At 43.4% G+C, this 12,720-nt stretch overlaps 1 non-coding gene across 1 annotated transcript; it reads right to left on the minus strand.

The window, feature by feature from the left end:
* Positions 1-1,658: 1,658 nt before the first annotated feature.
* On the minus strand, positions 1,659-1,730 carry TRNAA-AGC (transfer RNA alanine (anticodon AGC)). The gene has a single exon. It is a non-coding gene; the product is annotated as a tRNA-Ala (tRNA).
* Positions 1,731-12,720: the final 10,990 nt, after the last annotated feature.

The following is a 12,720-nucleotide window of genomic DNA, read 5'->3' on the forward strand; positions in this document are numbered from 1 at the left end:
AGGGAAGGAGCATCCTTATCCCTGAAGGCAGAAGGATGCCAAGAATACCCCTAATAAACAGTTTCCCCCAGTTTATTACAATTGCCTCATCCTCCTTAGCCTATCATATTCCTCCACGACTGTCCTCTCTTCATGAACCTAGCATAAAATACTCAGGTCTAACTGTTTCTTTGGGTCTTCATTTCCCTATGAAGGTTCCCATGTCACATAAAACTTTGATTAGACATATTTGTATCCTTTTCTCCTGTTACTCTATGTCATTTTAATTTTCAGACCCAGCCAGTGACCCTAAGAGAGTGGAGGAACCCCCACCCCCACAGACACACATTACAATCTAATTTTGCAAGTATTGTCAAAATCTAATGTGAAGTATACAGTCCTATGCCCAACAGGTACAAGTTGCATTGCCAAAAGAGATACTACTAGACCCACACATACATGACTCAGAAAACAGCATTTTGGAAAAGACAGCATGGAAGGTTAACCTTAGAACTACATTGGAAAGGATCATTTCAGATATTGTTAAACACAAATATCCCCTTAAACTCTGGAGCATACACCCAGTATCACGTTTAACCCTGCTTATGCCCTGGGGCCGGTCCTGGCCAGGTATCTTCCTATGGATATGGAGTCCACACTATTTACCAGGGCTCCATATCCATAGGAAGAATTCTCTGCCCAAACAGTCCTGATCCTCTCTTCTTCCAGGGCCTGCACAGGCCTCTTTCCTGACCCATCCTTCTGAGGGCAGATCATGCCGTTAGTGTGCATGCTCCCAGGCCTCGGAGGTGGCCCTGGAGTGGCTCTTTGCCAGGGATGTGTGTGATGCTTGGAACTGTTCACCTGCATGTGTGAGGCCCTTCAGAGCCAACAGTGCTAAGAAAAGGGGGGGGGCTATCTTTATTTTGATTCCCCTCCTTAACTCATCTTTTAAAATTAGGCAAGTTAGCTGCTTCAAGTTAGCCAGTTAAGAAGCCTAGAACTTATTTAACACAGTAAGAACTTCTCTCTAATCTGAAGCTCACATCACACTTTAAAAGTTATTCTAATTAGAGTCAGGAACAATGAGGCAAAGAAATGTATATAGAGTATAAAAACGGAGGGAGGGGACAGGAAAAAAGGATGGAGAAAAGAAGAAGGGGGAGGCTATAATGGGAAGAGAGTGGTAGGGAAATCCACAGGAAAGCTTTCCACCCCTCCGGTCTGTTCCTTGACCCTGGAACAGCTCAGAAAACGAAGAGATCTACAGAAAACTTCCTGTTGACTTCGCATTTGTTTTTGTCTTCTGGGTTTTTTTCTTTCTGTGTGTCTTACTCTTCGACACTACTGCGAAATGTAATTATTGTGATTGTGCTTGTTTATTTGGTGCCTCGCTTGTTTTTCGGGTTCTGGAGCGGGTCGGTCCTTCCCCAGCCTTTTATCTCGTCTATCGCCTGTTGACGCATCACCCAGGGCGGCGCCAAGTACCTACCGCAGAAATGCGTCGATGTTAAAAGCAAAATACAGTCGGCTTGTTCCCCTTCTTTTTCGTGTGAGTTAAAAGAACTAAAAGTTAACGAAAGAACCAGAAAAGAGGCCAGCAGCGGACATGTTTCTGCAAATGACCAGGGGAGGATTTAGAGCAAAAGTGAATTTTAAGGGAAAAAAAAAAACAAAAGTGGAGGTGCCGGGGATTGAACCCGGGGCCTCGTGCATGCTAAGCACGCGCTCTACCACTGAGCTACACCCCCTCACGTTAAAGGAAGCTCAGAAATAATTTTATGACCCGATATACCATTCTCGATAGCGACAATAGAAATTTCATTTTGTCAAATTCAATTTTTGAACTTTCTATAGTGGATACTGTCTCGCGGCTAAGCTGGAAAAAAGAAAACTAAACATTATACCGAAAGTCCCTCTCTGGTCCTGAGATCTCCCACTATCGGTCACCCTCTCGCGGACATCAGCTCGACGGCCACTGGCCGGTGGGGGAGGGGGCAGTACCGCCTGGCCGACCCCAGGGAGAGGTCTGGGATAAGGCCTCTCTGCTTAAAAAGGTCGCCAGAAAACCGAGAATATAACACAGGAGGATTAAAAAGAAGAAAGGCCTAAACGCTGCCATGGGGATTTAGGTCCAGGTGGGAGAGAAGAATGGAGGGGAATTGCAGAGCGCCTCGCGTCGGTCGCAGCCCCCACTCCGCGAGGCTCCCGCGCCCAGCCTCCTATTCGAGAACCCGCGCAGCGAACGCATCTCCCGGGCTCCGAGACTCGGGGCGTGAGAACCACCGAGACGCGCACCGGGAAAAGAGGACGAAAAGGATGGAGCCGCCTTTATAGCGCCCCCTTTCGGGCGGAGGCCTCCACGGACTGAAAACGCAGAAGAAAGGCGTTTTAAGCCCTAGGCTTGATCTGCAAAACGAATTAACTGTATAAACCCTCCGTGCGCCTGCAGTCTTTAGACCCCTTACGCCCCGAGGCGCAACCATCCGGCGCTTCCCGCCGTTCGCCGATCTCTGCTACAACGGTCAACCCAGAAATGAGTATTTGGAGACAATCCCAAATCCTTTTCTGTCTTAAGTTTTCTTCTGATTGTCTCTCACACCTGTGAGACCCTTGCAGAGCTGAAAACTCCGTCTCCTCCCCAGCTCCGGGTCTGGCGCTCCCGCCGGATCAGACCCTACCGAGACCTGGGGCACCTTTGCGGCGGGGGGCGGCGGGGCAACCAAGAAACGGGGTATACAATGCATGGGCCACGGACGACCCTCAGATGCAGAGAGTAAGGGACATAGAAGTCCTTAGTATAAGTGCTTCTTAGACAACACTGCAGGGGTCCCTAAATGTGGTGTAGGGAGAGGGGAAATTGCCCGCTTACCCTCCTATAGTTATGGCTGGAGTAATACACATGAACAGATTAACAGGGGAAAACCAATTTAATACACACTACTGGATCATAAAAATGATGCTCAGAGAATGAACGAAGCAAGTAGTTTATATATGTTTTTACACAAAGAAACAAGTTTGTGAGGATTTGACAGGACAAAGAAATTTAGGTTTAAGGTAGTAATTAGCAAGGAATTGGAGCAGTTTAGGCTTGAGGTAGTAAATTAGTAAAAGTAACAAGGTTTGTTTATATAGGTGTTAAATGTTATAAGAGAAAATGGACTCTCTGCCTTGCTAACTGAGGCATAAATTCTTTTCCGTTGACCCCAGGTCAGTTTCTCAGGAGAAATGGAAACTTGAGCAATGTATCTGTAACCATTAATCCATAGCTTGTGACATTCTGTTTTACAACCGACACTTAATCAGTGTTCCTGATATGCTGGTTAAGATAAAGACAAAGACAGACTGACGCCAGGGGTCAGATCACCAGACCGCGTCTGCGGGCCCTGTTTTTCCTAAATAGTCGCCATGGAATTTGAACTGACACCAACATCCTGCCGTTTCAGTCTATTATAATCTTTTCCCTACTCTTGCCCTTCTGAACACCCACACAGGACCTCCTTGGGTCTGTGCTTTCCCAGCCTGCAGACTGTAACTGGAGGAAATAAACTTCAACTTTCCTTGAACCTCTGACTGTTAGTGTTTTCTTCCAGTTTAACATAGGCTTCTCTGTCCTGAATTCTCTAGTTCTGGTGATAAGAATGTCTCTATCTCCTGGGGGGGAGGAGGGTACCTTTCCCAGGGGAGATTTACTTCCTGCTTTCAGGGAGAACAGAGAGAGGAGTGTCAGAACTTTAAGTCAGGGCGGGCCCTGTGGCTTAGCGGTTAAGTGCGCGCGCTCGCTGCTGGCAGCCCGGGTTTTGCATCTCCGGCTCACACCAACGCACCGCTTCTCTGGCCATGATGAGGCCGTGTCCCACATACAGCAACTAGAAGGATGTGCAGCTATGACATACAACTATCTACTGGGGCTTTGGGGGGAAAAAAATAAATAAATAAAATCTTTAAAAAAAAAAACTTTAAGTCAAACAAGTAACTTTAATTCAAAATAATATGTCATTGTGGGGTATTTTGGGGTTGTTACCACCCAAAAGGGGGTTCGCCTGCCCGCTGCAAACATGCCAATAGTCAAGAGGCAAGGTGGTAGGAGAAAAAGGACTTTTTGTTATAGCTTGCCAGCAAGATGGAAGATGGTCAACTAATGTCAGAAAAAAAACATACAGAACAAAGACTACAGGCCAGTTATACACGAGACTGGTCTCCGAGTGGTGAAGGCAGCTAATCCCGGCATGGGGGCATCTATCTGATCTCCAGGTGGGATCTGGTATTATTTCCTGATAGTCTTTTGTTTTACTTGATATGCATCAGAGACTGGAGCAACGCCCTATACCCTGATCTTTCAGTTGTCATTGATGATGGCTATCAGCATAGACTCTGCCCGGGGGTCATCACATTCCTAAGGAACTCAAAAGAACAAAGTTATCAGCTTATAGCAGCTGGGAGGGGCCAGAAAGTCCAGAGTTAGTCAGAGGCCATCCAAAGTTACAATGTGGTTTCTTTTCTACAATATGGCTTCCCTTATGTCAACCCTGTATTAGGCTGGTGTCAGGGTGGCCTGCCTTGGGTCCCAACAGTGGAAAATCACCTAGGGGAGCTTAATAAAAATATGGATTCCTGCGTCCCACCATGGAGACACTGAGTGCTCTCCGAATCTCAGGTTTGAGAATCCTGTGTTAATTAAATCTTCCTCAGTTGAATCTGTGGAATAAAATGAAATCAAAAAGACCTCTGAGAACCAGATGGACTTCATGTGGAAAAACCACAGAATGCACTCTTAGGCTTTGACTCTACCAATATTCCTGATTTTACAAAAACCCCTAACAGCCACCTGGACCTCACCAATAAAACTGTGACCTGCACCAACCAATCAGGACTAAGCAAGCTGGCATCTCTCATTTGCATAAGCAGACCTGAGTGGGAACCTGGGGAGAACTTTTTCTTTAAAAGATCCCCTTTCTTTGTTCTCCCAGAGGATACTTTTAGTTTGCTGCAAAGGCCACATCTCTCCAGTTTGCAAACTGTATGAGCACTAAAGCTTTCCTAACTAAATTCTTGTATTCCAGATATTTTTGTTGACAAATCCAATAATCTAACCAGTGTGGGATCCACTGGGCCTGAAAAATCTAGTAACAGAAATGGAAATGAACTAGGATCTCAGGAAAGTTTACACAGGGCGAGAAGAAAGACAAGATGGGAAGAGAGGAGACTTGGGAGCAGGAGGCAGCAGAGGTGGGAGGAAGAGTACTGGGGAGTGGCTCCTTCAAGATGGCCAGGATTCGGATACACAGAGCAGTAGGACATGTCCCAGATCCCTACTGTTGCTGAACCAAAGTGGGTTCACTTCCTGGCGAGTTAAAATCAGACTCTCCAACAGAAATAGTTGTCACACAAAGTAGGGTTTATTTGCAGCAAATAGGAGACCACATAGAATCATTTTCAAAGTCATGGTTCTTCCCAAGCAGGAGACAGCAGGTGCATTTTATTTCAGATGGGGAATGAATATTCAAAAGGGTTTGGGGGATCAGAATTGGCCACCTCAAAATGTGTCTCTTTGGCTTGATTATTTTTAAGAACAAAAGACTCTGAAAGAAACTTTGACCTTCCCCCTAACTGCCTAAAAAAATTTAAGATGGAAGGCCTGTTCCAGGAAGGAGCTAATACCATAAGATAATATTATCTATAGCTGGTCCAGCAAACACTTGTTTAACAAACATTTGCATTTTCATCTCCATGTAAATTGCCTTCCTCCCCTTTGAAGCCTCAAAAAATTACCCTCAACATCCTCCTTTATCTTTAGCTGAAGATGGCATTTAAGGTGACGACCTCCGCCATTCTGGCGAGTTACTCAGTTTTTCTGGATTTCTCCCATATATACATGTTACAAAGCTTTGTTTGATTTTTTTCCTGTTATTCTGTCTCATGTCAATTTAATTCTTAGGCCAGCCAGAAGGACCTATAGGGTAGAGGAACTGTCTTCCTCCCCTACAACCCAAAGGTAGGTATTCACTTGTGTAGGCTCAGTTGGCGCATCTGGCAAGCGCTGCTCTCCTGGTGGGGCTCAGTCTGGTTCAAGGTGGTTGATGATTGCATCTGTTAACATAACAAAAAAGAAAAAAAAACACAATTTGGAGAAACAGTTAAGTGTTTTCAAAATCCCCCTTGAGTTCCTCGGGGCAATTAGTTGGTGACACTATTGCTCCTGCACTTTCTCTAGGTATGAGACAAAAAAAGAAGCCCCCTTGCTCTAAGCTGAGGGAGCAGAACATGTTGGTCCTTCTAGTCCAGTTGTTCACAAACTTTAGGTGCATCAAAATCATCTAGAGGGCCTGTTGAAATGTAAATTGGGGACATCATCCCCAGAATTTCTGATTCACTGAGTCTGAGGTGGAGCCTGAGAATTTTCAGTTCTAACAGGTCTCCAGATTATGCTGATGGTGATCCTGGGACCAAATTTCAGAACCTCTGTATGAGAGATCTGGCCCATTTTCCCCAAGACTGTCATGGCTTTGAGATCATCTGGCTGCACACTTTCCATCACTGGATGGGTTCAGCTTTTTCTTGTCTGCATCTACTAGAGTATTTGTTTTATAGGAGGCCAGAAAATGCTACCCCAAAAGATGCCTCTTTGGCATAAGTTTTGCTTTGAGTTGATTATTTTGAGAAACAAATGACAGAGGAGAACCTCTGAAAACAGAGTAGAAGTTACCCTTCTGCAAGGGAAATTTACACTTAAAAGGAAATCTCCATTTGTAAGGGTGTCTTCCTTTCAGTATCAGGAAGAGAAAGTTGACTCTAAATCACAAGAGAATGTCATCAATGGAGAAGGCCCTGATTTAAATCTGGATAGCAAACCTTAACTTTGTTTACTATGCTTTTCCAAGTCAACTCCCCACATGTTTCTTTATTTGTTTTTAGCTGAAGATGATACTTAAGCCTGCATTCTAAGCCACTTCTTTGAGAGTTGTTCCTTTCCCTGGGTTTCTCCCATGTATAGATGAGATATACATGTTAATAAACTTGTTTGTTTTTCTCTTGTTAATCTTTTGTTGCAGGGGCTCTAGCCAAGATCTTAGAAGGTAGAGAGAAAATCATTTTGAAGTTCTGTAACCATATATAGGTGCCTTTCCAAAGTGCTGCAGGGAACCCAACCTGTGTGGTTATTGGGAGCAGTGTTGAGTGTCTAAGAAAGATGCATGCCTGCTTAGGCCTGGGCTGCTCCGGCAGCAGTGGAAAACACTGACTTTGCTTGCTTGCTTGTTTTTATCATGTTTAGTTGGGAATCCCAGGCAGAGAATGAGGAAAGACAGACTATAGACAAATGCATATGCTTTACAAGACCTTTAGAAAAAAACGAAGTGTTGACCTTAAACAAGTAGATGACCAGTTATTTCTCCAGGAAAAATGGATCAGCAAAGAATTGCAATTCAGAGTCTGCAACCATGGTGAGCCACATGCAAATCCCAAGCAGCATGGGGAGTAGAAACTCTTCTAAAGAGGAGAAGAGGAAGTTGGGAAGGCTTTTGTAAACAAAGAGTCCATTGGAGGAATTGACAGGTTGAAGTGTAGCGGTTTTTCATTGGCTGGGTTGTGACAGTCTCTCATTGGCTGAGCTCTTGGTGGGCAAAAAACGGAAATCTTCTTCCTATTGGGCTCTGCTATCAACACAGGGCATGAGAACTCCCGCTTTTTGTCTCTTGGCTTTATTTTAATGAGGTTTCTTTTTATCAATTTCCACAGAAGTTTCTGAATTTAGGCATCTAAGTATACTTTTACTTACAGGATCTGAGGTTTAAGTTCCTAAGCATGGGCATACAAATTATGTCTTTCTCCTCCAGGTAGAAAGCTATCAAACCTGGCTTGCTCCTGGAAATGCTCCTTTCGACATTTGCAGCTGGCTCTTCTGGTACTCACATACTACTCTTGGCTAAAAAGAAGTCTGAAGAGCAGAATTGTGAGGGGGAGGGGAGAGACAGAGTTGCCATACAACTGGAGAACCAATTGTTCAACATTTTATTATTCATCGACCCTGTTCTGTTCTACTCTACGGAAGAAGGTATAATGGGTAATTCCTGAGATTGTTCAGCGGAGCAATGCTTAAGGTCTAAACTGGCAGAGACTTTAGGGATGGAAAGGAGAGGACCTATCTGAGCAGGAGAAGGAAACTGAATGAACAGGATTTAGAGACCTGATGGATTTAAAGAGAGAGAAAGATAGAGAGTGCCCTCAAGAAATACACACACGCACATACACCAGTAGCTTGACTAATGTGAATGTTGTTGCCTTTCACCCAACTAATAAGTGGAGGAGGTGTTGGATTTCTGCTTATTACCTTTTTTTTTTTTTTTTTTTTGCTTGAGGAAGATTAGCCCAGAACTAACAACTGTGCCAATCTTCCTCTATTTTGTATGTGGGTCGCCACCTAGGTCTGGGCCTAGGATCCGTACCCATGAACCCGGGTCACCAAATTTAACCACTATGTCATGGGGCCAGTCCCTATTTATTTGCTTTTATTTGCAGTAAGTGGGATGGGGTCCAGAAGGAGATGAAGATTAGTTTGGTTTTGGACAAGAATTTTTTAGATACTTATGGGACAGCCTCATGGAGATGTCTGATAAACACTATAATCCATGGATCTGTAAGTCTGCAGAGAACTCAGATGTAGAGATTTTGATTATTATGTGTCTACAGAAGAGAGTACCCATGAAAAATTGGCAGAAGACTAGAAAGTGACCTTTGGGATTTGGGGCTGGGAATTCATTTATGAAATTTATGGAAAACAAAGGAATGAACTTGTCCCTGGGCTCATCTTGCACCCTGGGATTTATACTGGTTACCATTATGGCCCTGAAACTTCCTTAGAAGACCCAAAGGAGTGCCATTTCCTCCTAACAGATTCCTATTCAATGTTATTTTCCAGACTGCCTCTGCTCATATGGACTATTTGATATACACAGGAATTTCTTGGAGTCCTCTTTGAACTTGGGAAGACCTTCATGGGTCGGGAAGATCTTCTGAGACTTCTCAGAAGCCAACCCAGAAGAAGGACCCTCACCAGTAGACAAATAACAGGGAACGGAAAAGTGACAGGTCTCACCATGAAAGAGCACTAGGTAAATGTCACAACCAAAGGTGTGCAGGTATTTGTATGTCAACAGTGGGACAGAGTTGTGGAACGACCTCTTAAGTTGTAGTATTCTCCTGAGGATTTAAACATTTAACTCAGGAGACAGAATACACACATGCCCAATATCTTGAGAAAACTTCAAAACGTATGAAGTGTATAATCCTACTCATCAGGTCTTTAGGGAAGATGAAAGCCAAGCAGGTGACCCAAGGCAGTGTATTAGGAATGTGATTTGGAGACAAGTGAGTTAATATCATGTTCTGAAGATTGCAGAGGGATTTTCATGTATGAGCTCCTTTGATCTTTTTTTTTTTTTTTTTTTTTTTTGGTGAGGAAGATCAGCCCTGAGCTAACATCCATGCTAATCCTCCTCTTTTTGCTGCGGAAGACCGGCTCTGAGCTAACATCTATTGCCAATCCTCCTTCTTTTTTTTTCCCCAAAGCCCCAGTAGATAGTTGTATGTCATAGTTGCACATCCTTCTAGTTGCTGTATGAGGGACGCCGCCTCAGAATGGCCGGAGAAGCGGTGCATCAGTTCGCGCCCAGGATCAGAACCCGGGCCGCCAGTAGCAGAGCACGCGCACTTAACCGCTAAGGCACAGGGCCGGCCCCTCCTTTGATCTTTATGAAAAGCAATATGCGTAATCATCGCTGGCACTGCTTTACAGATATGGGATGAAAGATTCAATGATGTTCATCAAATTTCTATGAAGCGTAAACCTGGGCTATGTGACTGCAATCTTGAATTATTTTCTCTTAATATCATGTGATACACACATATGTGTGCACACACACATGCACATACACACATACTTGGTTGATCATTCTCATGTCAGGCCCTTTGTTAGAAGGCAAGGATGCAAAATGCAAGTTAGGGCCTCAACAAATCCTATATGACTGTTATTAGCTACTACATTGTCAAGTTATATCAGTCTATTGTCATTTCTCCCAGTGAGAATTCAGTGAGAAAAGTCACCTTTCTTCTCTCTTCTCAGCTCTACTTCCCTCTAGGAGTAAGTAGTAGTCTGTAAGTCCTGAGTAGTGTGGACTTGGTAATGTTCCCATTACTTTCCAGCCTGAATAAACAATCCATTGGGCCTTTCCATAGTGATGGGAATACTGTGCTACATTTTTCCCATGTAAAAAGGCCCTAAGTCTCAACATCTCTGATTAACTACTCCTTTTTTTCCTCTCTTGTTTATTAAATATGGGTGGTATAGATGGCCAAGCTGTTCCATCAGTAAAAATATTGTGCAAAAATCTCCCCAGTGCACTGAAATTTTATAATGCTATGTCTTGGTATGGATCCTTTTCATTAATTTTACTTGGCATTTGTTAGATCCTCTTGTGGTAGAAACTGGCTAGCTATTCACCAAACTGGCCTCTCTTCTTCCTGGGCACACAAGTAGACTTCATTTCCCAGACTCCCTTGGAGTTAGATGTGGTCATGTGACTGAGTTCTGACCAATGGAATACGAACAGACATGATTTGTACCTCTTCCAGGGCTGAATCATAAAAATATTTCTTAGCCAATCCTCTTATTTCTCCATCTACTGTCTTAATGCAGATGAGCAGGCAAACTTGGAAATCATATGTTGAAGATCGTGAGCCACACATTGAAAGGACCTGGGTCCCTGACTCATTGCTTGAAGGAATGCCCCTACTGATCAAGAACTCCCAATCTCTGCTGTATGTGAACAGGAAATAAATTTCTTTTTTGCTTAAGCCATGATGTATTTGGGGGGTTGTTTTGGTTTTACAGCAATTAGCATGATCTTAACTAATTTATCTTTTAATCCATAAATTCTAGGAAATTTTTAAGAATATTTCCTTGATAAATTTTCTTTGTTCTTTCTTCTCCTTCTTTTCTTCTTTCTTCTCCTCTTGTTTAGAGTTTCTGTTAGTTGGTTGTTGAACTACCTGGAATTATCTTCTAATTTTCTTAACTTTCCATTTCTTTGTCTTTTTTTTTTATTCTCGGAGAGATTTCCTGAGCTTTAGAGAGTCATCACCACATGGAACTTCCTCATGGAAAGCTCCTTGAAAAGGCCTGAAGGAGGAAAATGGAAGGTAATGATTCCATCCTACCTGGTCCTCCAGTGCTGTAGCTCCAGGTTAAGCGAACAGAGAAGTTGCTATCCAGATAACTAGTTTATTTCTGACTTGATTGGTTTTAACTCTTTTTCTCTATCTGTAAATATATCCAGCAAGTATTGAAGGAACTGAGGGGATTCAAAGCAACCTGGAATTCTCCCAAGTGACCTCTTTATGATTGCCCTCTTCTTACATAAACACCAGAGAATCAAGAATTAGATACCATCTTGAGTAAAGCAAAAGCATATGGAGCTCTCAGCCCTCAGGTTCCAGCAAGCTTCCATTCACACTTTCCTCATTCTCCACTGTCTCTTCACATGGTGCAGTGGAAGAGCGGAAAGGGCAGAAGTTTTTGGACTTCAAAAGGAGGATTCTTTGGGGATCTACTGAAATTCCATTATTTTCCCTTCTAATGACAGACCTATTTTTGTCTAGAGGCAGTGAAAATGAGAAAATAAGAATAAGAGAATAAGATGCAAAAGAGGTTGTGCTTAGTTTAGCACATATTTCTGGGTATGTTTTGCAGAAGACACAGGATGCAAAGTATAATTGGAAAAGAGGATGGAAATGAAGCCAAAGTCAATACAAAAAAGGGAGCAGAAGTAAAGGAAGGAAAATGGGCCGAGTCAGGAATTGCCTGTCTCTGAGCAGAAGAGAGTGTAGATGACAGTTCTGGATGATAACCAAGTAAAGGGAGTCAGAAACGGAGTGAGACAGTTAGGAGGCTTAGCATTCTCAGGTTAGCAAGATGAGATTAAAAAGGATAGAAGAATTCTCAATGAACTTCCCATCTTTCTTTTTTATTTTAGGATTACAGCCCTATGAGAAAGCTGTCAATTGGATTTGAATTCACAGAGATCTCCAACCCTAATATTATCACTATTCAGGATCTAAACATTTTAGCTCTTCTCTGGCCTTTTTGGAGAAAGGATTAGGACCATGAATCATGGTATCAACCACATCTGTCCTTCTGTAGTCCAAAGGGGTGCTCCAAGCCCCAGGTGGCCCAATTCTAATTCATTAAAAAGGTGAGCCACGGGGCCGGCCTGGTGGCATAGTGGTTAGGTTCACACGCTCTGCTTTGGCGGCCTGGGGTTCACAGGTTCAGATCCCGGGCATGGACCTACACACCACTCATCAAGCCATGCTATGGTGGTGTCCCACATTTAAAATAGAGGAAGATTGGCACAGATGTTAGCTCAGGGACAATCTTCCTCAAGCAAAAAGGGGGGAACGGGCAGCAGATGTTAGCTCAGGGACGATCTTCCTCACCAAAAAGAAAAGGAAGAAACCGAGTCTTAGAGATTTTAGTTAACATTCCCAAGACCCCCACAACTAGTACTATTAAGGCAAAGCCTTAATGCCGATCACAGTGATTTGACTCCAAAGCCAGTGATCTTACTCACCAGAACATATTGCCTTCAGAGATATCAACCCCAGAGAGAAGCAAGCCTGAACTTGTAGCTAGTGCAATAAATGACATAAGACATTGAGAAGATATTATAAATGAAAATAGGGGCA

Source organism: Ceratotherium simum, chromosome 13 (genome assembly GCF_057802395.1).
Source record: "Ceratotherium simum simum isolate JZ-2026a chromosome 13, ASM5780239v1, whole genome shotgun sequence".
NCBI classification, from domain to species: Eukaryota; Metazoa; Chordata; class Mammalia; order Perissodactyla; family Rhinocerotidae; genus Ceratotherium; species Ceratotherium simum.